Source organism: Spermophilus citellus, assembly GCF_964194105.1.
Source record: "Spermophilus citellus genome assembly, chromosome: 4".
NCBI classification, from domain to species: domain Eukaryota; kingdom Metazoa; phylum Chordata; class Mammalia; order Rodentia; family Sciuridae; genus Spermophilus; species Spermophilus citellus.
Genome location: NC_138185.1, coordinates 229781993 through 229809037, shown reverse-complemented (window position 1 = coordinate 229809037; position 27045 = coordinate 229781993).

Below are 27045 nucleotides of genomic sequence, written 5' to 3'. Positions count from 1 at the left end.
AGAAGATATGCCTACAGGCTTTTCTGAAATCCAGAAAATTGTTATAAACTGCTTTTTAAAAATATCCTCCTGGGGCTGGGATTGTGGTTCAGAGGTAGAGCGCTCCCCTAGCACACATGAGGCACTAGGTTGAATCATAAACATCACATAAAATAAAATAAAATAAAAATATGTGCCCACCTATAACTATATATATATATATATATATATATATATATATATATATATATATATATATATATATATAAATCCTCCAGTAAACTAGAAAAACTTGAAGAGATTTAAAAAATTCTAAACACAATGAAACTTGCTGAAAGTGAGGCAAAAAAATGTAATAATTTAAATAGAAAAATTTCAAACAGTGAAGTTGAAAAACCATTAAAGACTTTCCAAGAGAAAATCCCAGAAGCAGATTAATTCTCAGTTGACTCTAAGAGAACTTTAAAGAAGCAATAAGAATAGATATGTCACGGCCTTATATTATTTCTTGAAATGTAAAAAGAGAAAACACTGAATCAATCATTCTGTGAAGTCATTTACTGCATGACCCAAAGCCAAATAAAACACATTCAGGAAAGGAGATGCCAGACCAATAACATTGATGAACACAGATGTGAGGTTCCTGGACACAGGAATATGGACACAGAGCCTTGAAGGACACATGAGAAGGTGGTACCATGATCAGGTGGGTTTCTCCACAGGGTGGGAGGTTGGCTCAACATATACAGATTAATAATATCAACATGGGATTCACCACATAAACAGAGGTGAGGACAAGGGTCACACCATCACATCATCAGGTACAGGAAAAGCATTTGAGGAGGCCAGCACCCATCATGTTTAAAGGACTGGAGAAGCTAGACATCCAAGGGCCCGACCTCAACCTCATAAAGGCTGCATGTGACAAACCCAAGGCCACCACCATACTGAAGTGAGACATCCTGGAAACCGTTCCTCTCTGCTCAGGACAGGACAAGGGTGTCCTCTCTCCCACTCTGATTCCCTGGGGTCCCTGCACTGCACACTTGGATGCAGGAGCATTTTCACATGAACCAAATGCACAGAAGCATCATTGAGGCTGAAGAGACTGCTCTGTGGTCACCAGGGCCAGAGGCTGAGGAAGCTCAGAGGACACAGGTGAGTCTTTTCCATCAACTCAGAGAAGGGACATCACTTGGCTCTCCTGATAAGGGCTCTCCTTGGGATTCTCAGTACAGCAAACAGGAAGCGAGTTCAGGGTGGGTGACCTGGACACCTGATGAACCCCAGGCTCATGGTCCTCCTGGATCCCAAGGAGTCCCTCAGACTCAGCACTGTCCTCTGGCACTTTTGCTGCTTGTAACTGGAAGGTGAGGGGCTGAGGATCAGGTGAGGTTCCTGCAGGGGGACAGGCAGCCAGGCTGGGTCACCACAGCAGCTAAGAACTACTGAGTGGCAGGGGGACATCTGACCAGCCGGCTCACTAGGACCTGTCCTTGCCAACGTCTGCCCACCCCAGACCTGGCACCTGAGAACAGGAGCCTGACTGCCCAGGTCCTGCCTGAGTCTCCAGGTGGCCTGAACATGAGTTGTCCACAGCAGAACTGAGAGGGACAGAAGTGTGATTTGATGGATATCCAGGGACGGACTCTGATGACCCTTGTGCCTGGAGCTGCTGAGAGGGTGACTCAGATGTCCTCCATCACTGCCCTGCTGGAATGTGGCCCAGAAAACAGCCACCACCATGACCAGCACAGCCAAGAGCTCTCTGCTGTGGAAGCTCTCACCAGGACAATCAGGACACAGTCTAGGGGACTCCAAACCCCAGGGCCATTAGTCAGTCAAGTTCTCTTCTTGGTCCTGTGGCCATAGTCTCCCTCCTAATCAATCCTCCTGAACCAATTTGCTGTTGCTATTTGAACAACTGCCAGGGAAGTGAACAGGACCTACCTGCTTCCACACTCAAGTGGAGGCCAGACGTAGGGCACACATGGCCCCCTCCATGTCAATACATCAGAAGGACAGAGGGTGACAGTTCCCCCAAGCTGAGCCAGCAGGGACCCCATCACTTGTGCATGTTGACAAGGGTCACCCTCCTTCCTCGTCACCCTCCTTCCTGGTCATCCTCCTTGCTGGTCACTCCCCTTCCTGGTCATCGTCCCTCCTGGTCATCCTCCTTCCTGGTCACCCTCCTTCCTGGTCATCCTCCTTCCTGGTCATCCTCCTTCCTGGTCATCCTCCTTCCTGGTCATCCTCCCTCCTGGTCCTCCTCAGCACTTGGAAGAGGCCCAGGCCCTCACCATGACCTCTGGCCCATGAAGCAGGAGCAGGGCTGCTGGCCCACAGCTGTGGCTGTGTCCTCTGACTCTCTCCTGTGGTATTTATAACTGTGGGTGCATTGTAGGGAAACAGAGCACTGGAGTTTGTTTCCATAGTGATTCAGACTTGGATCAGGACCCCCATTTCTGTGGGCAGCCTTCCCCTTCCTGCCCTTCTCCCTCCCTGCTCCCCTCCTGGGCTCTGCTGGTCTTTCTTCTATGTGTTACACATGTTGAGTTGGAGGTTCATGGATGTTCATGAAGGTGAAGTTCACTGTGCTCCTTCACATCAGCTCACAGCATAAATGGTGAGTTCCCTTCTGCTCTCCTCCCTTCACCCCTCTGCCCACCCGCAGGCCCTGCCTGGACCCACTGATCTCCTTCTCTGTCCACATCACCCTCCTCTCCTCTCCCTCTTCTCCAGCTTCCTCAATTGGGAGAGAAGATGGGTCCTTGGCTTCTGCGTCTGGCCTCCTTCATCAGCTTGATGGTCCCAGTTCCACCTGTTTCCCAGCAAATGCTGTCACTCCATTGTCTTCCTGGCTGAAGACCCACTGTGCACAGACTCCAAGCTTTCTTCATCTACACCAGCCCCTGTAGGGTGCAGCCCGTCAGAGCTCCTGCTGGAAAGTTGACCATTTCATCTTCTTCATGAAGAGCCAGTGTTGCTTCTCTTTTGGAAAATTCTTCAAGAACCTGTTTTCCCATGAGATCTTGGGCCCACGAGATGCCAGCCCTGGGACTTGTCCACAGACCTTCCCTGGACAAGGGCATCACCACCTGGGCACTGCTAGGATGGTTCAGGGGATTCCTAGACAACTGCCCAATCCCTGCATTCCAGGTTACTCCATCCCCATGTTGAACCTGTCCCAGGGGATAATATCTGACCAGTCACTCCATCCCCATGTGGCCCATACCCCAGGGGACAACATCTGACAGGTTCCTCCATCTGCATGCTCTTCCTGTCCTCAGTTGTTTCTATGTGACCTGTTACCCACCCCGTGCTCACTCTATCTCAAGTGGATAATATATAACATATTGCTGCCTCTGCATGCTAAACCTGTCCACGGGGCATGATATCAGAGCTGTCACACCATCTGACACTTGACTGTCCGCAGTGGATAATATCTACCTGTTACTCTATTAACATGCTGCCCTGTCCACTGTGGATACACTCTGGCCTCATAACACATCTACACACTGGCCCTGTCCCCAGTGGATACTATCTGATGTATTACCTGATCCCCATGCTTGCCTTTGTACAGTGGGTAATCCGTGATCTGTTGCAGCATCCCCATTTGGCCTGTCCCAGTGGATAACATCTGCATGTATAAAACAAACTCTACGTCATTGAGTTAGTGTAACATTGGCTGTCCTTAATAATTCATATAATCCTCTGGTGAAGCCATCTGCCCTTAGCCTTGTCTTTCCTGGGTTTTGACTCATGATGTGATCTGTGTGTCTGTCCCTGATCTGCTCAGGCTGTCTGCTGCTCCTAGGCTCAGCTGGGCAGGGTGCACACTTCTGGAAATACATGCATCTGCTCCTGCATGTCCCCTGTGGTCACGGAAATACAGGCCTCATGACCACTTGTATTCCTAAGGGCTCAGGAACACCTGGTTGAGCAGGTGTTATGTCTTTCATTCTCCCCACTCTGTGTCACCCATAACATAAATAATTCTTTGCTAAATGGGGGCTGAAGAGTCCCATGGTCTCCTTGTTCTATTCCACCTGAGGAGTGCATTCACAGCACCTTGGTCAGGTGTTCCTGGAGCAGCTGGGCCTCACAGTCCTGAGGGCTGCATGGTCCTGGGGCCACTCTGGCAGCCTGGACAGCTGAGGGGCTGCTGGCAGAGCAGCAGAGGTGCAGCCCATCTGTCCCCAAGGGCTGCCTGGGGTGGCCCTCCAGCAGTACCAGGTCAGCAGTGCAGCAGGCCCCATGAGTGGAGAAGTGGCTGCCAGATTAGAGGACAGCACAGGGCAGGCAGCATCTGGGGACAAGGGTGAGATGCTCTCAGCACTCAGGGCTGGCTTTGCACCTCCACAGGGACTCTGCAGTGCCTGCTCAGGGCCTGCTCAGCTGCCCTGGGGACCTTATGAGGGGTTACAGGTTCGTGCAATGCCACCTGGGGTCCTGGGAAAGGTGTGTGGCCCTTACAGCTGGCCCTGCTCTCAGCATGCCCTGCCACTCAGGGAGGGCCGAAGGCTCTTCCCTCTCTTGTACAAGTGTGAACTTATGGCCAGCTGTGTCCTGTGTCTGCACGTGGATGGACAGTTCCTCCCTGACCAGCACAGAGCTGGGTAGGGAGGCTGAAGGGAGCAGCCGGCCAGCTGCTTCCCAGGACTCTGGGTGGGGTCCCAGCATGGCTCTGTGCAGTGGAGCCTGGTGTGGGGCCCAGGCTGGCTCTGCTCTGTCCCCACCACTGCTGGGGCCTGTTTCCCAGAAAGTCCAAACTGTGCTGAGGGATATGGGGCTCAGTGGCTCCAGCAGCACAGGTGCCCCCTGTCAGGGGTGAAGGATGATTGACAGCTGCGTGTGTGGCAGGGGCAGAGGCAGCACCTGCACAAGGGGCCCCACTGAGGGTGGCTTCAGCAGAGGTCCTGCCTGTCACCCATGTGCTCTGTGTGGTGGGGCAGGATGAGCCCTCCCTCCCTCCACAGTGCTCTGTCCTGCACCAGTGGCCACAGACTGACCCAGGCCTATGGGCAGGGAGAAGAGCAGGGGCCTCTGCAGCTCCCTCATCCACTAAGGCAGCCTCCAGGGACCTGGCCGTGTAAAGTATAGTGCAAATTTCACATGTGCTAAGTGTGTGGACGTTTTTAATCCAAAAACCAACAAACACACAGCAAGCATCCTTTGTAAACATCTTGAAAGTAACTGGATTACAGGTTTAGGTTTGAAGCACAAGTCCTCAGCTTTTCAGAAGAATAAATTTTTGATTAACTCAGTCTGACAGTGAATGTTCAGGTGTATATCGAGATCCCGTCCCTGAAATTAACATGTAACCCACAGGAGCTTGGGCCACTCAGAGGCGAGGGAGAAGGTGGATACCCTGGTTCTCCCAGTTAGCACTGGGTGCCCAGGTCATGGCCTGTCTACAGCTCTGTGCTTCATAGCACCCAGGGATGCCCAGCCAGTTTGCCTCCTCCCCTTCTCTAGGGCTTGTCTCTTTGGTCCTGGCCAGCAGCAAGGCTTCTCCTGCAGTCCTGAGATTTAGGACTTGGAGAAGTTCTCCTACAGTCTCAGATGTTCATGTCACAGGGCAGTATGGCTGCACAGTGTGCACGGCACTGACCACTGTCTATGGGAAACCATAACCTTGATTGGACCTTGGTGTTGGATCTTTCTTTCCACAGAGGAGTAGTTTTGTTATGCAGTCACAGCAGCTGTGGCTAGTGTGTCCAGGGGCAGTGAGGGCCTCAGTCAATGCCCCTCCAGAGACCTAGTGCATGCATAGAGATGGTGTCCATGTGCTTCTCACAGTGACAGGGACAGAGTCCAAGATCTGTGGGGCATGGCAGCATGACACCGTCCTCAGAAAACACAGAAACCCCAAGGACAGGAAAGGAGCCCTTCAGGAGGGAGTCCCTGCAGAGGTCTCCACAAGGTCATCCTCAAAGGACTGAGGCCCTAGGGACACTGCAGTGCCCCCAAGGAGGAGTGCAGAATGCAGCCAAGGACATGGCCAACTCCTACTGTGCAGAGTCACTCAGGGGACCTCAGTGTGAGCCAGACTCAAACCTCCTTCAGGAGGCACCTGTGGCCAGCAGAGGGCGCTCAGGAGCAAGGAGTTGCCGATTGACTCGTGGATATTTTTCCAGTTGTGGTTTTCATTTTTCGTGCACATGGCACACTTCCTGAGAAAGGCCTCCACAGTTATGCCTGTGGGCCTTCAATAGATGTTTATCAATTTAAAAAATAATGATTAACTGGGATGGATTTAAAAGGGTTAGTGATATAACCCTGAATTTTGTAGTCCTCAAATGAGTGTTCAGAGAGCAATATCTTCCTGTCCCATGTCCTTAAATTCTAAATTCATAAAAGTCCCTGAACATACAATATACTTCCTCAAAGAGTAATTTGAAATCATTATGGGTACAATTATTGGCATTTCTAACAGGAGATTAATTAATGGCCCAGAATATCTGGGCCACTTTGCACAACCACACAGAGACCCACAGTTTCATGTGCAAGCTCCAAGTCTCAGGCTCCAGCACCCCAGGAGCTGGCCCAGGAGATGTGGCTGCTGTGGCTGTTGCTGGCTCTATTCTGCTGTGAGCTTCCAGGAGGAACACCTGCTGCCTTTCCCTCAGGCCTGGCCTTCCATGGAGGACAGGTCCACATTCTCTGTCCACAGTCACTCCCTGTTCCTGGGTAATTCTTCTCCCATCCAACACATCAACATGGTCCTCCCCGTGACTTCTTCCCATCCTCTGTGCCCTGCGTCTGTGTGGACACAGGAGGTGCATTCTGCACGCTCCACATGCAGACCACAGGCTTGGCAGACACGGTGCTGGTGCTGGACAGCAACAGCCTGGACACGCCGCGCCCCTCCCTGCACATGAGCTTCTCACACAGTTGGTTATTTCCCTGGGATCTTTATGTCAATATGAAATGAGGTGATTAAATCCCCTGGAAACTGACCAGGTGGAAGGATTACCAGGACCAGGGATTTGCTGTCATGGTTCACATATGAGGTGGCCCACAAGCTCACATGTGAGACAAAGGAGAGAGGACTAGATTACCAGATCTGAAACCTAAAGTGGATTAATCCACTAACACAGATTGACTTGCAGCAACTGTAGGCAGTTGGGTATGGCTGGAATACTTGGATCACTGTGGTGTGTCTTTGGGAGACACTCTGTGTCCCTGTTTGATGGAGCTCGCCTGCTTCCTGGTGGCCATGTCCTGAACTGCTTTCCTCCTCCACCCCTCCTGCCATGGTGTTCTCCCTCCCTGGCCAGAGCTAAGGATTTGCCACCTTGCACTCCAACCTCCTAAGTCATGACCAAAAGAAAGCTTTTACTCTTCTGTGTTCTCAGAATTTTGGTCAAGTGACAAAATTTTGATATATTTTTATATTTACTTATGGCCAAAACATAGACCAATATCTTTTTCTTATTTTCACGAACACTTTTTGCTGAATGGTGAAAGAAAACTGAAGCCCTGGCACAGGTGAGGTGTTGAAGACCTCACACCTAGCACAGGTGAGGTGGGGATGAATATCATTTGGCTCTGGGATCCCAAAGTAAGGAAGTGGGATCATCTGAAGATGTCTCTCCTTTGGTCTGCCTGGAAGAACAGCTTTTTAAATTAAATGATTTAACAGAATTTTGAAACTTCACCCAATGTCACACCTGGCTTTGCAGGTGGTGAAAACATGGAGACCAGCAGGTCTTACCTGAGCCACCCCAGGACCAGGAGGTGGGTGCTGCAGGCTCAGTGTTTGCAGGGAGCTCATGGTCAACACCACAGGGAACAAGGAGAGGAGCCCACATGTCTTATTAGTGTGCTGTGCTCACTCAGTTAGGCAGGAGGTCAATTCCTGAACCTCATCAGGAAGTCAGCAACTACACCTGCCCTCTCAGTGACCCCACCTCACTAAAGACAGTGTCCACTGTTCTCTCCAAATGCTGGGCTGTGGGCAAGGCAGGTCTCACTGCAGTGATGCTGCACAGGGAAGGGACCTGGCCTCCTCCCTCACCCAGCCTGCCCTGCATGCCGTCCTGTCTGCTGTCAGCCTGGCTCTGCTGCTCTGGGGGACTCAGGGGCTCTCAGCCTCAGGCTGCAGCTGAGAGCTGCCTCTGCTCCCAGGACTCTCACCTGGCCCAGCACCTCCATCCTGTCCTCTCCTGGTGGAGACCAGGGGGCAGGACAGGTGAGGGGAAGAGCTCAGGGCAGATTCCCACCCACTGCTGTCCACAGGCATTGGCTGGACACTCAGGAGGACAAGCAGGGCAGAGGGTGGGGGAGGGCAGTGGGCACACAGCAGGAAGCCCCTCCCCTCCTGAGACCCTGCTCCCTCCTATCCTGCTCAGTCTGTAGCCCCCAAATCTCACAGAGATGAAAGAGAAGAACTAGTCCTGACAACAAAGGGGGCTCTCCTCCTGGATGTGGGGAACCCCATCCTCAGCCCTGGGCTCTGTTCAGTCATCACTGACCGCTTCTCCTTCAGGGCTGAGAGGTGAACCTGGGCCTCTTGCATGCTGGGCACGTTCCTGCCACTCTGAGACCCTCCCAGGAGCAGGGAGGAAGAGCTTGGAGGAGGCAGGGCTGGGCTCAGGAGGGTGGTACCCCCCTCTGACAGCCTTCCAGCCCCCTGAAACCACCTGCTCTCCTCTCACAGGTAAAGCTCCACGTGGGCTCAAGACAGGGACACATCTCAGGAGCACAGAGACCTGGGCAGCCTGACCTCAGCCTCTCCAGATATCAGAAGAGCCTCACCCACATGCAAATTCCTCCTCCTGCTCTGGGTTCAAAGGCCCTCTGGGCTGTGGGAGCTCCCAGCTCTCTGCTCAGACAGGGCTGAGGTCTCTGGGAAGGCAGGTGTGGTCTAGAAGATGAAGCTGCTGGGTCTTGTCCTGTGCCTGGTCACAGCTCCCCAAGGTGAGTGTCCCCAGTGTCAGACCTGGGTCCATGGGGAGGTTGTGACTGCAGGTGACTAACAGGGTGTGACTGTCCTTGTCCCCAGGTGTCCTGTGCCAGGTGCAGCTGCAGGAGTCAGGACCTGGCCTGGTGAAGCCCTCGCAGACCCTGTCCCTCACCTGTGCTGTCTCCAGATTCTCCATCACAACCAGTGGTTACTGGTGGAGCTGGATCCGTCAGCCCCCAGGGAAGGGGCTGGAGTACATAGGGTACATAACTAGTGGTGGTAGCACTAACTACAGCCCATCCCTCAAGAGCCGAGTGTCCATCTCCAGAGACACGTCCAAGAACCAGTTCTCCCTGCAGCTGAGCTCCCTGACCACTGAGGACACAGCCACCTATTACTGTGCCAGAGACACAGTGAGGGGACCTCAGTGTGAGCCCAGACACAAACCTCCTGCTGCTCACCCCGGGCCAGCAGGGGGCGCTCAGCACACAGGAGTCAGGTCAGCCCAGGAGCAGGTGCAGAGGAGGTTTGGGGGCCATTTTCTTTGTTTGGGTCCTCTCACGTGCTCACTTCCATGGGGCGCCTCTGTATTTGTGGCCTACACTTAACTTTGATGGCTTTGAAAATGATTATTTTTTAACTCTATTTTTTCTTTAAAAACAGGTCGTCATAGATATCTTGTTATTCACTCTGACCTGGTCATGCACAGTCATTGACTTTAAAGTCTCTTTCTCTCACTGTGCCTCCTCATTCTTTTCCTCTGTTCCCCAATTTCTTTGCCCTACTTATCTTTCTTCCTCTTCTTTACACTTTTCATTAAATCAACACTGTATGCACTGTGTGTCTGTATGTACACTGTTTTTTATATTATATAGTGAAACTCTATGCTGCACTGTACATGTGCAGGATCCATGGGACTGGCCCTTCACATCTGCACAGTTCACACCTGGCTCCCCCTTTCTCTGTCCCTCCTCCCTCATCTTGGTCACCTTCCTCTTTCACTGATCTGTTCTATTATCTTGGGATTCCTGTTGCCTTTATTTTTCTTATTTTCTCTATATTCCACATGTGAGAGGAAACTCTCAATCCCGGTGCTCTGAGGTTTCCTATGTCCCTTGTGCTAATGTTCTCCAGCCGCATCCATTTACCACACCTGCACTCTTCCTAATGGCTGAAGAGAGCAGCATTATTGGTATATAATCCACATTGTCTTCATTCATTCATTATCAATGGAGCAGGTGCCGAGCGGGTGGGGCTGCACGCCTGCATCTGGGGCCTCTCATGAACCAGTTTCCCAAGGGAGCTCTACAAACGTATTTTATGTACTGATCTGTGACTTATATAAAAGAAACAATTTGGATTTTTAAATTTTTACTTCTGCTTTTATTACCTCATCAAAATTATAAATAGATTGTATTTCAATTTGCCATAATAAAAAATCATGGGACATAATTTCCTTTTTTCAGCAACCTAACATTTCCCTTTCCCTCCCCTCCTCTCTATCCCTCCCTTCTAACCCTCTTCCTCTTCCTTTTCCTAACACATCTTTTTAGTGATCTGTTTACATTAGTGCTTCTTAGAGCACATAAGGGGAAATCCACTGTGGTGTCCTCATGCAGCTGCACAGGTGGTTGGTCAATTTCCTTCCACCTCCCCTCCCATCTCTGTCCCTCTTTCCTCTCCCTTGATCCCCTTCCTCTCCTCCCTCCTTCCTCTTCTATCTCCTTGGGATTCCTCCCAGCCCTTTTTTTTCTGTTTTGTCTGGAATTTATATTTTAGATTAAACACTTGACATTTCACACTGTGAATCTGGTTAATTGAAATTAACATGATATTCTCCAGTTCCTTCCATTGACCAGAAAATGCCCTATTTTCCCTCTTCCCTGTGGCTGGGTGAAACCCTGTTCTGCACAGACACCAGCTCCCTTTATCCAGTCATCTGTGATGGGCGACTGGGAACGCTCTGTAGTAGAGCTGTTGTGAGAAGCCCTGGTACAGACATTGAGGTGCTGTATAGCTGTGGTTTGCTGAATTTACTTTTTAGGGATAAATACCAAGGAGTAGGAGAGCTGGGTCACATTGTGGCTGTATTCCTGGTCTTTCAGAAATGTGCATTCTGACTTTGTAGAATGGCTGCACTAAGTAGAAGTCTCACCAACAACACTTCCCTGAATCTCTTCCCACATCTTTGCCAACACATTATTATTTGTGTTCTTCATGATGGCCCTCTAATTGGTGTGAGATGAATTCTTATTGTAGTCTCAATTTGCATTTTCTGATTGCTAAGAATTTTTACTATGATTTCCTATATTTGTTGGCTACTATTATTTTCTATTTTGGGAAGTCTGATCCATTCTTTGCCATTTACTTATTGGGTTATATTTACCTCCTCATAAAGTGCTTTGGGTTGTTCACATGGACTGGATATTAGTTCCCTGTCTGGGGAGCAGGTGACAATGATCTCCCTTTATGAAGCATCTCTCCCACACTCTTGCTTGTTTCCATTGCTGTGCTGAAAGTTTTAATTTGATACTGTCCTACTTACTGATTCTTGGTTTTGATCCTTGCACGTTAGTAACCTGGTTGAGGAAGTTGGTGTCTGTGTCAGTACACAGGACGGTTGGTGAATTATTTGATTCTAGCTCTTGCAGAGTGTCTAGTCTAATTCTTTGATTTCTGGCCAACTTTGAGTTGGGTTTTGTAGGGTGGGAGACAGTGACCTATCATAATCTTTCACATCTTGATATTCAGTTTCCCAGCTCTATCTAGTGATTAGGCTGTCATTTCTCCAACATGATTTTGGAAACATTTTCAAGTGCCATGTAACTGCACTTATGTTGGTTTGTCTCTGTCTTCTACTCTGTCCCATTGTTCTCATGTCTGCTTTGATGCCAGCTCCATGCTGGATTTGATGCAGCACCTCTGTCAAATAACTTTTTATTGTATATTTTTTATCTGTAGTTGGACAAAATACCCTTTCTTATTTATTTTTATGTGGTGTTGAGGATCAAACCAAGGGCCTTGCATGTGCTACACAAGTGCTCTACCGCTAAGCCACAACCCCAGCTGCTCTCTCAAATAATTTGAGGTCTGATGTCGTCATATCCCCATGTTTGGTCTTCCTACATAGGATTGCTTTGGCTGTTGTGTGTTTGTAATTTCTCCACACAAATATTAGGACTCTTTTTTCTCTTAGGAATGTTTTTGGTGTTTGTTGGAGATTTTGTTGTATCTGTGTGACACTTGGGTCAGTTTGGCCATTTGATATTATTAACTCTGACTGTTCAAGAACATGGTAGGTCTTCCCATATCAAAGTTCCACAATGTACCCCTGTGGTGTTCACTGTTTCCATTATACAGATTTTTCACTTCCTTTGTTGTATTTTTCAAAATATTTTAAAGATTATTTTTAATTGATTTTATTTTTTAAGTATAAGACAGAGGAATGTATTCCAATTCTTATTGTACATATAGAGCACAATTTTTCATATCTTTGTATATAAAGTATGTTTACACCAATTCATGTCTTTATACATGTAATTTAGTTATTTCTTACCTTCCAGTGCTTTTGCTGATGATTTGTTCTTCTTTTTTAGGGCTTTGAGATGTAGTGTGAGGTCATTTATCTGTTGACTTTTACTTCTTTTAAGGAATGAACTCCATGCAATAAACTTTCCTCTTAGTACTGCTTTCATAGTGTCCCAGAGATTTTGATATTTTGTGTCTATATTCTTATTTACCTCTAAGAATTTTTAAATTTCCTCCTTGATGTCTTCTGCAACCCATTGTTAATTCAGTAGCATATTGTCTAGTCTCCAGGTAATGGAGAAATTTTTATTTTATTTTATTTTTTGTTGTTGATTTTCAATTTCACTCCATTATGATCTGATAAAATGCATGGTAGTATCTCTGCTTTTTTTATTTGCTAAGAGTTGCTTGATGCAGGTTGAATATTCTATATGTTTCAGTAAGTCTAAGTTATTGATTGTGTTATTGAGATCTATAGTTTCTTTATTCAACTTTTGTTTGGAAAATCTGTCCAGTGGTGAGACAGGTGTGTTAAAGTCACCCAGGATTATTGTGTTGTGGTCAATTTGACTCTTGAACTTTGGAAGAGTTTGTTTGATGAACATAGCTGCACCATTGTTTGGGGCATATATATTAATGACTGTTATGTCTTGTTGGTGTATGGTTCCCTTGAGCAGTATATAATGTCCATCTTTTTTTTTGAGTGACTGTTTTTTTTTTTTAATTTCAAAAAGACACTTGTCTATATCCAGTATCAAAACAGTTTCACTATTGTTTTTCTTTCTCCCAACTGGCCCCAAGGAGAGCACAACAAAGGAGAATACATTTTAAGCCAATCAGCTGCAGGATGTACAGACCTCACAGATACCTCACCTAAAGTGGGGGTTGGGCTGGAAAAGAAACTCTGAAGCATCAGCACACTGCCAGCCCACACTGCAGGACCCTCACAGCCAGATGAGTAGGCCAGGTAGCCCAACCCCAAAGATGCACTTCCTAAATAATATAGAATTTTAAAAGTTTTGTACATAAGCTATTCAAGATTCTCCATCACTGACTGATACAAAAAGCATAATGAGATGGTGCTTTTAGATACAGCAGCTTCAGACCCAGAAAAGATTGGTGAGATGAGTTTCATATGGCTAAATCAGTGGCCAAAACATAATTCTCTTTCTTTCTTTCTTTCTTTCTTTCTTTCTTTCTTTCTTTCTTTCTTTCTTTCTTTCTTCTCAAGCAGGCAAGAGAGCAATTAAGTGGTCACCACAAGATTAAGGGGCTCATGATCCATTCTTTGACCACTTGGGAAGTAGGTAGAGATGGGAGAAAAATATGGTTTCAGGGCTCAGAGTATGGCTCAGTGGTAGAGCATTTGCCAAACATTCACAAGGCCCTGGGTTCAATCCCCAACACCAGAAAAACAAAATCTCAGAGGTCTCACCATGTTAATTTGGTCATTTCTGATGAAAAAGAAATTTAAAAAGAATAACGTTGTCTAAAGATACATTAAAGCTAAAACCAAAACAAAACCTGAATGGCAAGGTTTTCATTTTTTGGTGAACTCCTCTTGGAATCACCTTTCTGGTTTGGCAGGTACTTTGCACAGAGCAATGAGGTTTTCTGTAGTAGAGTCTTTCCCTGGGTTCTGTTTGGCCCTCAGTAAGGGAGGCCCATTCCTCTTTTCCTCCTCTATGGAGAGAGCAATAGGGTTTAGGCTGGAAAGTTACCTTGCAAAGTGAGAAGGGAATTAGAGTGCTGCTACAGAGCTATGAAATTATTTGGAATGTTTACAAATTGTTACTGTAACAACAAAAAAGTAATTACAAAGTGTCTACATCACAATGTGCTTTTAGAGACACTTTGTGTTCTGCTCACATTCCCTTAAATGCTGTTCCCAAAGGTGCTCAGCCTCTAGCCCAGCTGGAATCTCTGGGAAGAAGCAGAGACAGTTTGGTGAAAGGACAAGGGGTGGGGGTAGCAGGGGTGTTGAAAGGAGAAAGCAGCCTTCCATTTAAAGACCAGCCTCAGTTTCAAGGCCAGCTTCAGGCTGGCTGGCCTCAGGTGGAGTCAGGGTCAGAGGGAGGAGGAGCTGCAGGCAGGACTGGGGAGTCTGCATCTCATTCAGGTCAAGCAGAGTCTGGTCCAGCATCCTTATGTACAAAGTGCTCCTCATTGATGCATTTCAGCTTATCTTCCAAATCATCAGTTGTCTTTTCCAGTTTGGCTACCAATCTCTCGGCAAACACAGCACGGGTCTCTGCCTCCTTGAGTTTATCAGTGAGGATCTTTATTTTTTCCTCGTATTTGTCTTCTTTTTCAGAGTACTGCACTTCAGCAGCTTTCAGACACTCGGGTTCTGGTCCATCAGTCTTATCTGCTCATCCATCTCTCAGCAACAGGACTCTGCCAGCTCAGCTCGTTCCTCTGTGCATTCCAAGTCTCATTCAGTGATGACTAACTTCGAGCCACCTCTTCATATGCCTGCCTAATTCTTGTGCAATGTGCTTAGCTTCTTTGAGTTGGATTTCCTGGAGATCCGTCTTTTCTTCATTTTTTAGGGCCCAGTTTTCAGTAACCTTCAAACCTCTCTCACTTTCATCTGAAGCTTTTCTGCTTCCTCCAGCTTTTGCAGGGCAGTAATGAGGCACTCCTGAACACAGCCCAGGTCAGTAGCGAAACGCTCCTGAGCATGGTCCAGGGCAGTAGTGAGGCGCTCCTGAACACGGTCCAGCTCCTTTGCAGCCAGTTGGATCCTGCGGTTCAAGGAGGCTACCTCAGCCTGTTCCCAGGTCATTTTTCTCCATCATCTTCCCGCTGGAGGCGCCCAGCCCTCTCCTGGGCATCATCCACTTGCTGCTGCAGAACCTGGATCTTACACTTCACCACCTCAACAGTGGTGATCCTGCCATGGTGCTCACCCAGCCATTTCTGATATCTGCCTCCTCTGCTCAGCACTGCAGCGGCTTCTCACTTGTAATGTCTATCTTTATCCCTTTTGATTAACCTTGGCTTGAAGTCTACTTTATTGGATATGAGAATGGAAACCCCTGCTTGCTTCCACAGTCCATGTGATTGGTATGATTTTTCCCAACCTTTCACCTTCAGTCTGTATATGGCCTTTCCTATCAGATGAGTTTCAAATGAGTCTTCTGGAGGCAGCATATTGTTGGGTACTTTTTAATCCAATCTGCTAGCCTATGTCTTGTGGTTGGTGAGTTAAGCCATTAATATTTAGGGTTACAATTGAGACATGGTTTGTATTTCCAGTAATATTTGTTTATTTTTGTTATTTAACATGACTTGTTTTCCTCTTTGATTAGTTTTTCCTTTAGGGTACTACCTCCCTCTGCTGATTTTCATTGTCATTTTTCATTTCCTCTTCATGGAATATCTTTTGTAATGCCGGTTTTCTAGCTATAAATTCTTCTAACTTTTGTTTATCATGGAAGGTTTTCATTTCATCTTCAAACCTGAAGCTTAATTTTGCTGGATACAAGATTCTTGGTTGGCACCATTTTCTTTCAGAGCCTGATATATGGTGTGGCAGGATCTTCTCGCTTTCAGGGTCTGTGTTGAAAAGTCTGCCATTATCCTAATTGGTTTTCCACTATATGTAATCTGATGCCTTTCTCTTGTGGCTTTTAAAATTCTTTTCTTATTCTGTATGTTGGGCATCTTCATTTTATGTGCTTTGATGTGGATCTGTTGTGATTTTGTACATTTGGCATCCTGTAGGCTTCTTGAATTGGGATTTCCAATTCATTCTTCACGTTTGAAAAGTTTTCTGATATTATTTCATTGAATAAATTCTTCATTCCTTTGGTTTGAACCTCTATGCTTTCCTCTATCCCAATAACTCTTCAATTTGGTCTTTTTATGCTATCCTGTATTTCTTGAATGTTCTGCTCATGGTCTCTTACGATTTTCACTGTGTGGTCTATGGTCTATTCAAGATGATTTATTTTATCTTCATGTCTGATGTCCTGTCTTCCAAGTGGTCTACTCTGTTGGTGATGCTTTCATTTGAGTTTTTAATTTGGTTTATTATTTCTTTCATTTCAAGGATTTCTGATTTTTGAAGAACCTCCATCTCCCTGTTGAGATGATCTTTTCTTTCTTGGATTTCTTTATGTAGCTCATTGTTGAAGTGAACTTTCACTGCGTGTATTTGTTCTATTATGTCTTCTTTTGAGTTTCCAGAACATTTTAATCATGTATATCCTGAAATCTTTCTCTGTCCTTTTTCTGCTATAGCTGCCAATGATTCTAATGAAGTGTTGTCTTGACTTGTTTGTGGAACTTTCTTCCCTTTGTCTTTTCATGTTTCTCATGTGTCTTCCTTTCAACCTCTGTGGGTCTGGGGTGTTTGTTTTTTACCCTACAGATTTGTAGTGCTCTTGTAGGGTTCCAAGGGCCCCCTTTTTGGGGAAGGATGATGTTAATAGATCCCAATATCAACAACATTTCACCTATGAACAATTTGTTTTTATTAAGACATTTACAGCTTAGTTTCAATGTACAGAAATGTTGGATTCAATTATTATTTAAAATATAATCAGTAGTTTCATAAAAAAGGTTTACAGTTTCTGGCTGTGGACAGTGAACTGGGGGTCAGGTTTAGGATGATATGCTGCTCAGATGGAGATTTGATCTGAGAACCACACCCTCCAAAAATGGCGAGAAAGCTTTTCCAAGTTGGTGTTGTTCTGCTTCCAGTGCCGGGATGTCTGTTGAGGTGGGGGAGCTGGGCAATGGCCTTGTGCTGTGGATACGTAGCAGCCAGGTAACCAGTGTAGGAGCCAAGTGCAGTCTGGAGTTCTGCAAAGGTGTTGATAGGTGGTTTTGCTAAGCCACTTGAGTGTTGTGCATGGGCTAGAACTGCTGGCTTTTGGCCTGGAGTCCAGAGTCCTACTCGAGCACAGAGGCTCTAATTTCTGTATGGGAGGTCACAATACTGGTGATTTCTGTGAAAATCCACTGTTTAAAGGTCCTCTCACACTCTCTGAGATGTTGCATTCTGAGACCTGGGTCATGGAGTGTCACAGAATGGTGACTCTTTCTGGCCCACCATCTTGAAGTCTGTCTTAAGATTATTTTGAATGGGACCATTTTCCTGATTTTTTTCTCAGCAGACCTACTTTAGTAATGAAAGAAAGTGGCTTACTTCTGTATGTGTGATGTATTTAACTACATTGCTAAAGTTGTTTACCAGATCTGGAAGCATCTGATGAAGACATTGGATCTTCTATGTATTGGATCCCCTGCAAGCAGCATAGTCAGACTTCTGTCTTTCCTCTGTAACCCTTTAATTTCCTTCTCTTGCTTAATTGCTATGGTTAACAGTTTTTAGAAACTGTGTTCACAATGCAAACAATCAAAGAAACAAAGAGATGGTTCCTAGAAAACATAAAGAAGATTGAAAAATCATGAAGGAACTAAAGTTAATAAAAAAAGAAGACAGAAATAAAAAATAAAGATAAAAGACAAGATATGGCTACTCTGATATCCATAAGATTATTAGAGACTATGTTGAAAAATATCCTCCAATACACTAGAAAAACTGAAGAGATTGAGGAAATCCTAAACACATGTGACCCACACAAATTGCAGCACAAAAATATAAAAATCGACAACAGAAAAGTATCAAGCAATGAAAATGAAAAAAAAACATTAAAATTATTCCAAGAGAGAAAAGCTTAGAAGAAGATTCTTAGTTAATTCTAAGAGAACTTTAAAGAGAGATAAGGCCAACCTCCTCCTAATATTCTGTGAAATGGAAAAGGAGAAACACTAAAGAAATCATCCTAAAAAGCCAGTAACACCCTGATTCCAAAACCAAACAAAGACACATCCAGAAAAGAAGACTTCAGACAAATAGCATTGATCAACATAGATGTGCAGTTCCTTAATAAAATAATGACAGAATACATTCAAAAACATATAAGAAGGTGATGACCATGAGTAGGTGGTCACCACCACAGGGTTGGGAGGTTGGCTCAACATAGACAGTCCATAATGTCATATCCATCTGTGATTCACCACATAAATAGAGGTGAGGACAAGAGCACACCATCACATCAACAGGTACAAAAAAGGCATTGGACATACTTCAGCACCCCATCATGCTTAAAGCACTGGAGAAGCTAGAGGTATGAGGGCCTCATCTCAACATTCTAAAAACTACATATGACAAACCCAAGGCCACCACCATACTGAATGAAAAAAAAAAGAGTTCCTCTTAGCTCAGGACAGGGACAAGGATGTCCACTCTCCCACTCTGATTCCCCGGGATCCTTGCACTGCACACTCTGATACAGAAGCAGTTTCACATGAACAACACACAGAACAGCATTATTGAAGTGGAAGTGACTGCACTGTGGTCACCAGGGACAGATGCTGAGGAAGCTCAGAGGACGCTGGGGAGTCTTTTCCATGGGAGAGTCTTACATGAGATTCCCTGACCAGGGCTGTCCTTGGGATTCTCTGTACAGTAAACAGGGAGCTAAGCCAACCCCCAAAGAGGATTGGTGACCTGGACACTTGGTGCACCTCATGCTCATGGTCCTTCTGGATCCCAAGGAGTCCCTGAGACTCAGCACTGGATTCAGACAATTTTGCTGCTTGTAGATGGAAGGGAAGGGGCTGAGGATCAGGCTAGGTTCCTGCAGTGGGACAGGCAGCCAGGCTGGGTCATCACAGCAGCTGAGCCCCAGTGAGTGGCAGGGGGCGCTCTGACCAGCCAACTCAGTAAACCCTTTTCATGACAAAGTCTGTCCACCCCAGACCTGGCACCTGAGAACGGGAGCCTGGCTGCCCGGGTCCTGCCTGAGACAATAGGTGGCCCTGAACCTGAATTGTCCACACAGTACTGGAAAAGGCAGAGGGGAGGCCTGATGGACATTCAGGGAGGGAGTGTGATGACCCCTGTGCCAGGAGCTGCTGAGACAGTAACTCAGATGTTCTCTATCGCTGCCCTGCTGGACTCTGACCCAGAAAACAGCCACCACCGTGACCAGTACAGCCAAGAGCTCTCTGCTGTGGAAGTCCTCACCAGGGCAATCAGGACACAGCCTAAGGGACTCCAGACCCCAGGGGCCATTAGGGTCAATCAAGTTCTCTCCTTGGCCCTGTGGCCATAGTCTCTGTCCTAATCAATCCTCCTGAACCAATTTGCTGTTGCTCTTTCTACAACTCCCAGGGAAGTGAACAGGACCTACCTGCTTCCACACTCAAGTGGAGGCCAGACGTAGGGCACATATGGCCCCATCTATATGAACACATAAGAAGGACTGGGGGGGATAACAGGCCCCCCAAGGCAGAGCCAGCATGGACTCCCATCACTTGCCCATGTTGGGAAGGGTCTGCCTCCTTCGTGGGTCATTCTGTGCACTTGGAAGTAACCCAAGGCCCTCACCATGACCTCTGGCTCATGAATGCAGGAGCAGGGCTGCTGGCCCTGCAGCTGGGGCTGTGTCCTCCACACTTGCTTCTGTAATGATCCTAAGTTTTACTCCCTTATATTTAAACATAACATTAGGTTTTCTTTACACATCATTATTCATATTTGGAAGATAATTTGCTCCTTTCAGTCCCGGTACTCCTTCCACAGACACACAGGATTTGGGGGACACATTGAGTCCCCCACAGGGACTCCCAGGGAGAGCTTGGCTGGTGCAGCAGTGAAGCCAGAATCAGGCAGATAGGCAAAGGTGGGATCCAGAGAATGGAAGGATTGGAATGCCAGTGCCTTCAGAGCCCTATCCCACCCTAATCAAGATAACCTGGTCCTGCTCCAACCTGTTGCTAAGGAAACCTGCCCCAGGGATTTTCCTACAGGGAGTCGCCAGCCAATCTGCTTCTCACCTTTTGGTCATCCCACTGAGCATCTCCAGGGCCTAATCACTTATAGAGGAAGGAGAGAGAGAGAGGAGGGAAAGAGAGCAGGGGAACAAAGGAAGCCTAAGACCTGAGAAAAAGGAGGAGCAGGCTCACATCCGGGGAACCAGGTTACCAGTGATGGGGATGCCTCCAGTTATGGTGACGATTCTGCTTCCTCACCTGTTGGAGTATGAACTAGAGAAGCACACTGACACAGGCCTTATTAAAGCAGGGCTTATTTAAAAGGGTGACATAGACTTCTCCTGGAGGGAGAAGGGGCCATAGCTGGTTTCCTGGTATCCCCAGAATGAAAGGGGTTCTGCCACTTTTATATGCCCTAGGCTGTCTTTGCTCCCCTGCCCTCTTCCCCTTATCTCTCACTGAGCCCAGAAGTGGGGCCAGAGGGGCAGGGGAGAGGCTAGGCAGGCTCTTTGGACCTGGTGACGATGGCCTCACCCAGTGCATCTGGAGGTCTACCATCCACAGTTTAGATATAAGGTTCCCAGGGGCTCATCTCTGAGACAAAGCAAGAGCATTTGAGGGGGAAAGGTTGGGTAGGAGAGCCTCAACCTAACCAGAGCCTTACCCCAGTACCCCATAAGGGATTAGCTGGGTGGTGACTGTGGGTGGGAGGGCTGTGGCTGGAGAAGGGGGTCATTGGGGTGAGGCTGTGGGGTTTGTATTTCATCTGTGATTGGGGAGGGTCTCTCTGTCCTTCCATGTTGGTGTCCAGAGCTGCTTTCCTCCCTCAGTGCTCTGCCCTGATCCTGCATCACCTTGGGCCTGGGGAATGGAATAGACTGTCCATGGACTGAGACCTTGGAGTCTCCAGGTAGCAGCATCACAGAGAGGGATGCCCTGGGCTCTGGGCAGGCTCCTGCTGTGACAGCCCCTGCCTGTGAGGGGTCTGCTGAGACTTGCCTCAAGGAAGAGAAGCTGCTTTACTCACCCACAGCCTCTGGCTTTTCCTTCATGGGCACCTGCTCAAGGTCACCATGAGGGTGTCTGGCCCTGAGCTGGAGGACCCACCATGACCACAGGCTGACCTGCTCCTTCTCTAGGTCCTCACTTCTCTCTACTAACAGGGGACTGGACTGGTTGAGTCACCCAGGGAAGGCCCTGGAGGAACTGGCAAGTGTTTGGTCCTTCCAGCCCTGAGGAGCAGGCTTGAAAACTCCTAGGACCTCTGCAACAACCAGGAGGCCTTCACCATGACCAGACTGGACCCTGCAGTCATAGCCCCCATGACTGTGACCAGCCTGGACCCTGTAGACGCAGCCCCCATGATTGTGCTCAGGTGCTAAAGGCACAGCCTGGGGCTTCCTGCACAAGGGCTCAGGTGGCCTCACCTCTGATCTGTCCCTCTGCCTATGGGGACAGTGTGGACAAAGTGCCTTCCTGCCAGCCTCTGTGGCTCCCTCTCCATCCAGAGCCTCAGAGCCCTGGAATCCTGTTCCTCCTCTAATTCTCTGGCCACATCCCTTGGACTGCACAAGCAGGTGCCCTGTTGTGCTCTGCTTCATGATGGCAGAATGCAGGGTGCCTGGCCCCTGGCCACACGGATGCACAGGCCACCTGCTACAGGGGCTCCAATCCCACCCAGTGGCAGAACACCACTGACCACCAGCTGTGCCTTCATTAACTGCTGTGTAGGAGCTGCACTGGCATTGGGGGTCAGCGCCCATGCAAGAAGGCAGGACAGACACCACTTCCTGCAGTGAAGAAGAGACACGTGTGTCCCTAGGGGCACTGAGGACATAACCCATGAGGTGGTGGCAGGTCCAAGGTCTCCCCACTGTGCAGGCCTGGTGCAGGCTCTGTGCAAACCTGACTCCAGGGATCCCCAGGATCTGCTCCTGATGGGGCTCGTGGCCAGGAGAGAAGTGGGTGCTAAGAGAAGGGGACAGCCTGAGAGCTGAAGCAGAATGTGTGTGCTCCATGTCAGATGCCCATCTAACCAGCCACATTAGCAAGTTATAAAGAACTTAATAAAACAGAAACTGAAACACTATCTAATTATCAAAGAGTTACTAAAGCAGAAATGTGGAAACACATTATGAGAATCTCTATGTTGAGATTTAAGCATGAAAATAGAATTGGCCACAACTTTAGGAGAACCTTCCTGCCATTCCACAGTGGGCTGGGTTCAGAGAGTGACCAGGTCAGCATGAGGAGGAACCAGGTAAATCAAGGTGTGTATTTGGATTGCAGCACCAGAAAATTATTACCAGGAAGCAGAGGTCATCAAAAGGAACCTTCTGGTCAGGAGAAGAGAGGATCCCTGTGGTCCACCAAGTTGAAAACCACCTGACCCCACATGGCTGTGAAGAAGTCAGACTCTGGAAACATCTGCATCACACACCAACAGCCCATGCAGGGCAGGGGCAGGACCTCACCACTGAGCAGCTGAAGAGGTTCACACCTGAACATGCTGGGGGAGAGTGCCCAAGAGGACACTGCAGCTCCTGAGCAGAAGCTCTCCTTCATCTGCCCCCAGGACAGTCCAAATCCACACCCCATGAAATTCCTCCCAGGGTGTAAGTGCTCAGAGCACCAGGAAAGCCTGACAGAGAGGTGCTGGTGGAGGCAGGGCCTGGAGCTGGGCAGAGCTGTGGGAGGGCAGAGTGGACTCCACCTCTCCTCCAAGGGTGACCTTCACTCAGGCCTGGGAAATGCCCTCCTGGGCACTTTCTGTGGAGGAGGGAGACCCCAGGCTCACAGGACATCCTGCGGATGGCAGCCACCTGTGTGTCCTAAGAAGCAGCAGCCCACAGCCCTCCATTGTGGAAAGGACAGGTGGACTTGGAAATCCCATGGCAGGAGCACATGTCAGCAAGAAAACCAACCAGGGACACCTGACTGTAGGGACCCCAGGGCCCTGGGAGTTCCCAGCTCCATGCCACAGGCCCTCACCTGGGCCTCACACTCACTCTGGTGACAGGACCTGAACTGGCGCTGGCTCTCCAGACAGGCCCAGGTGAGAAGCTCCACCACATAAAGACAGAAGGTCCTCTGCTCAGCAGTGCTCTCCTGAGGGACCTGGGCCCAGCTGGACCTCAGGGAAAGCTCACTTAGGGGGTCTGACACCTGCCACCACCTGGAGTTTGTCCTTCAGGCCCAGCCTCTTCTCCTAACAAAGTACCTAAAACTCTGCTCCTCAGCTTTGCATCCCTGAAGCAGGTACCTGAGACCATCAGCACATAAACAGGATCTTTATTATGGATGAAGACATTAAAGCTCCAGTGCATGCTCAGCTGAGTCCTTTGCATTTACACCTTTCCTGGATGTGCCAGGGGCAATGCAGAGAGCTCCTGTGGGGAAATCACTCTCCATGTTGCTAGGAATCAAAGGGAGGGAGGAAGAGAGGGGGTCTGGCAATCCCCTTGCATGGCATGTCCATGGTGATTGACATAAATTCCCCTAGTCCACATGTCCTAAGGGATCCATAATTCCTGACACCCCAAGGGCTGCAGAACAACCTTATCACATGGAATTTTGGGAGGATAATTATACACATCCAATTATCCTAACCCCTGAACACAAAGATTTCACGTCCATCTCATAATACAGAACACATTCAGTCCTTAAGGTTGAGATCCTAAAGGCATAAATACTTCAGCTCAGCTCAGAAGTCCAGTGCAAACACTCCAAAAGATTCAGGGAAAACTTGACTATGTGCCAAAAAATCAAAGAGGGGTCACACACTCCTAAGCTCTATGGCAGGAGTGAATGTTCCCATTTCAAAAGGAAAAGACAGAGACATTGAAGGCTACTGAAGCCCAGCAGCACTGACATTAAACCCACTGCTCCAATTCTGTCCTCAAGGTCACCGTAGGGGGAGAGGGGTGCTGGATCTTGGCAGGCCCAGCCCAGAGCCCACCTGGACGCAGTCCCCTGGCCTCATTCTCAGTGAGCTTCACCTACAGCCTGCAGCCTCCTGGGCAAGTGCTACTGACTGTTGCCTTCTCTGCTCCTAAGGTCTCCACAGCAGCCCTGGTCTCATCTCACAGCCCCATCATCACCTGTCAAGGCTGCCAGCAGGGACTCTGACCCTGACCCCCCATCTGACCTCCCAGCCCTTCCTTTCAAGTATTCATGTAACCCTCCCTGACCCTGTAGCTCTCACAGTCTGCCACCTACAAAGCCAGAATGGTGTGCCTGAGGACAAGGTCACCCTCAGCAGGGAGCAGGTCCTGGCCTCCCTTGAACCAGGGCTGGGAACCTCTGAGCCCCTTGCTGGCTGAACAGAGGAAACCATGCCCTGGGCAGTCCTGGGTCAGGAGCCCAGAGCTCTCTCCCACAGGCCCTGCCCTGGAGGGTCTTTCAGATCTTCATCTCTGCCTCTGAGCTGGGGAAGCTGGGCCTTGTTGATCCCTGGGATCCTGAAACCACCCTCCATCCTCTGGGTGCAAAGCCCTGGGCTGCTCCCAGTGGATCTGCTGGCCACACACTCCCAGCTCAGCCCACTCAGTGATCAGGACTGAGCACAGCTGCTCACCATGGAGAGTGTGCTCAGCTGGGTTTTCCTGGTGGCTGTTTTCAAAGGTAATGAATGGAGAACAGAGATCCTGAGTGTGTGAGTGGACAGGAGTGAGAGGGAGAGTGGATGAGTGACAGTGTCCTGACCAGGCTGCCTCTGTGTTTGCAGGTGTCCAGTGTGAGGTGCAGCTGGTGGAGTCTGGGGGAGGCCTGGTGCAGCCTGGGGGTTCCCTGAGACTCTCCTGTGCAGCCTCTGGATTCACCTTCAGTAGCTATGGGATGAGCTGGGTCCGCCAGGCTCCAGGGAAGGGGCTGGAGGGATCTTATTTGTTAGTACTGATGGCAGTAATACTTACTATTCCAAATCTCTGAAGGGCTGATTCACCATCTCCAGCGACAACTCCAAGAACACACTGTACCTGCAACTGAGAAGTCTCAGAGTCTAGGACACAGCCACCTATTACTGTGCCAAACACATGGTGAAAAGACCTCAGTGTGAGGCCAGACACAAACCTCTCTGCAGGGTGCCCAGGGTCAGAAGGGGGCGCTCAGCACACAGAGAGCCCAGCATCAGCCCAGGTGCAGGTGCAGAGGGAGGTTGAGAGCTAGTTTTCTATATCTGGGTTCCTCTCCATAAACCAGCTTCCCAGGGAGCCACCTGGACTTGTTGTCTGTGCTAAACTTTGGCTTCTCTGAAAATATGAAACCTGGCTTTTGTGATGTATTTTTCCTTGTTAATATTCATGCATGATTGCCGCAGTCTTGGCTGGGCACAGAATCACGAGCCACCACACGGCTTTGTAGATTCAAACAGCAAATCTTTATTCCCGAACTCACACCGGCCTCCACACATGCTCTGGGGCAATCCCAGTTCTGCTGCCACCCAAATCACCTACTCCACGAGGCTTTTCCCAAAATGCCCTCTGAATCTCACGAGAACTCAATGAGAGCTCAGGCAGCAGGAACGCCCTAATTCCAGCAGCAATAATCCTCAACATCGAACTTCCCTAAAATCCAAGGTCTTAAACTGGGAACGCCCTTAAACTTGTCTTAAACCTGGAACGCCCTAAACCCAAGGACCGGGATACTTCCTCAAACTGCAGGATACACCCTAATCCTGGATCCACCCTCGTCCTTGGGCAGGGTCACCTTACATGCAATGTCAACAGCGAAATTAACATGGGGTATGCTGGCAAGAAAATTTCCTACTTGGTAATGGCCCTCAGCACATGATAGTTATCCTTATTATTGCTTTTCCATTAACCTAGGGATAGACATCCATTGAGTATCAAAGCAGTTCCACCCTGTGGTCACTGTGCTGTGTGCAGGACTGAGGTCCAGTCCTGGCTCCAACATGAAGGTGACTCTCAGAACTTGACAGTTAGTCAGGTCCCACCTCAGGCCTCTCTGTGGCATGGACGTACTGGTGTGGAACAGGTGGCTCCACTGGCTGAGGCCTCTGTCCACTCATTGCCCTCCCATGGCCTGTTCAGGCTGTGACATTTGTGCAGCTGAGTCAGAGCAGAGCAGTGGTTAGAGTCTTCTCCACACTCACTGTTCTCTCAATGCCTGTGAGCTCCTGTCCTCTCCAAGGTTCTGAAAAGGTGGTGGGTGTGGTGAAGGACTTCCCAGATATGAAGCATCTGGACGTTTCTCTCCTGTGGACTCTGCTGCTGGATGAAGGTCAATGCTGGCTGAAGGGTTTCCCACATCACTGCACTCACAGGCCTCTCTCCCCCATGGAGCCTGTGGTTCTGAGCAGGTGTGGGATTTGCTGAAACCCTCCCCACATTCACTGCATGGGAAAGGCTGGTCTCCAGTGTGAACGCTTAGGTGTGCAATGTGATTGGCATTTCTGCTGAAGACTTTCCACATTCACTACACCTGGGTGTCCTGTCCAGTGGGATCTATCTGGAGTGTGAAAGGCTGGACTGATGGTGAGCAGCTGCCCACATGCTCCATTCCTGGGGCCTTTTCCCTGTGAGAGGCCCCTGCACTCTCAGTGCTCCCTGGAGGCTGCCCTCTGGTGAGTCCCCTGGTCCCTGAACACACGTGAACTGGCTGAATGTCCTTCCCACCTCCCTGCTCTCCAGGCCTCTCCCACAGGTGGTTCTGCAGCTGCTCAAGGATGGGACCCCATCCTCCTCTTTTAAGTGTTGCTCCCCAGGGCACAGCATGGGGTGCTGAGGGTTCCCACTTAGCTCTCCTCCTGGGGTGCCTCTGCCCAGATGGAGCCTCCACAGCCTCTGCTCTGTGCCAACAGCCCTTCACCATCC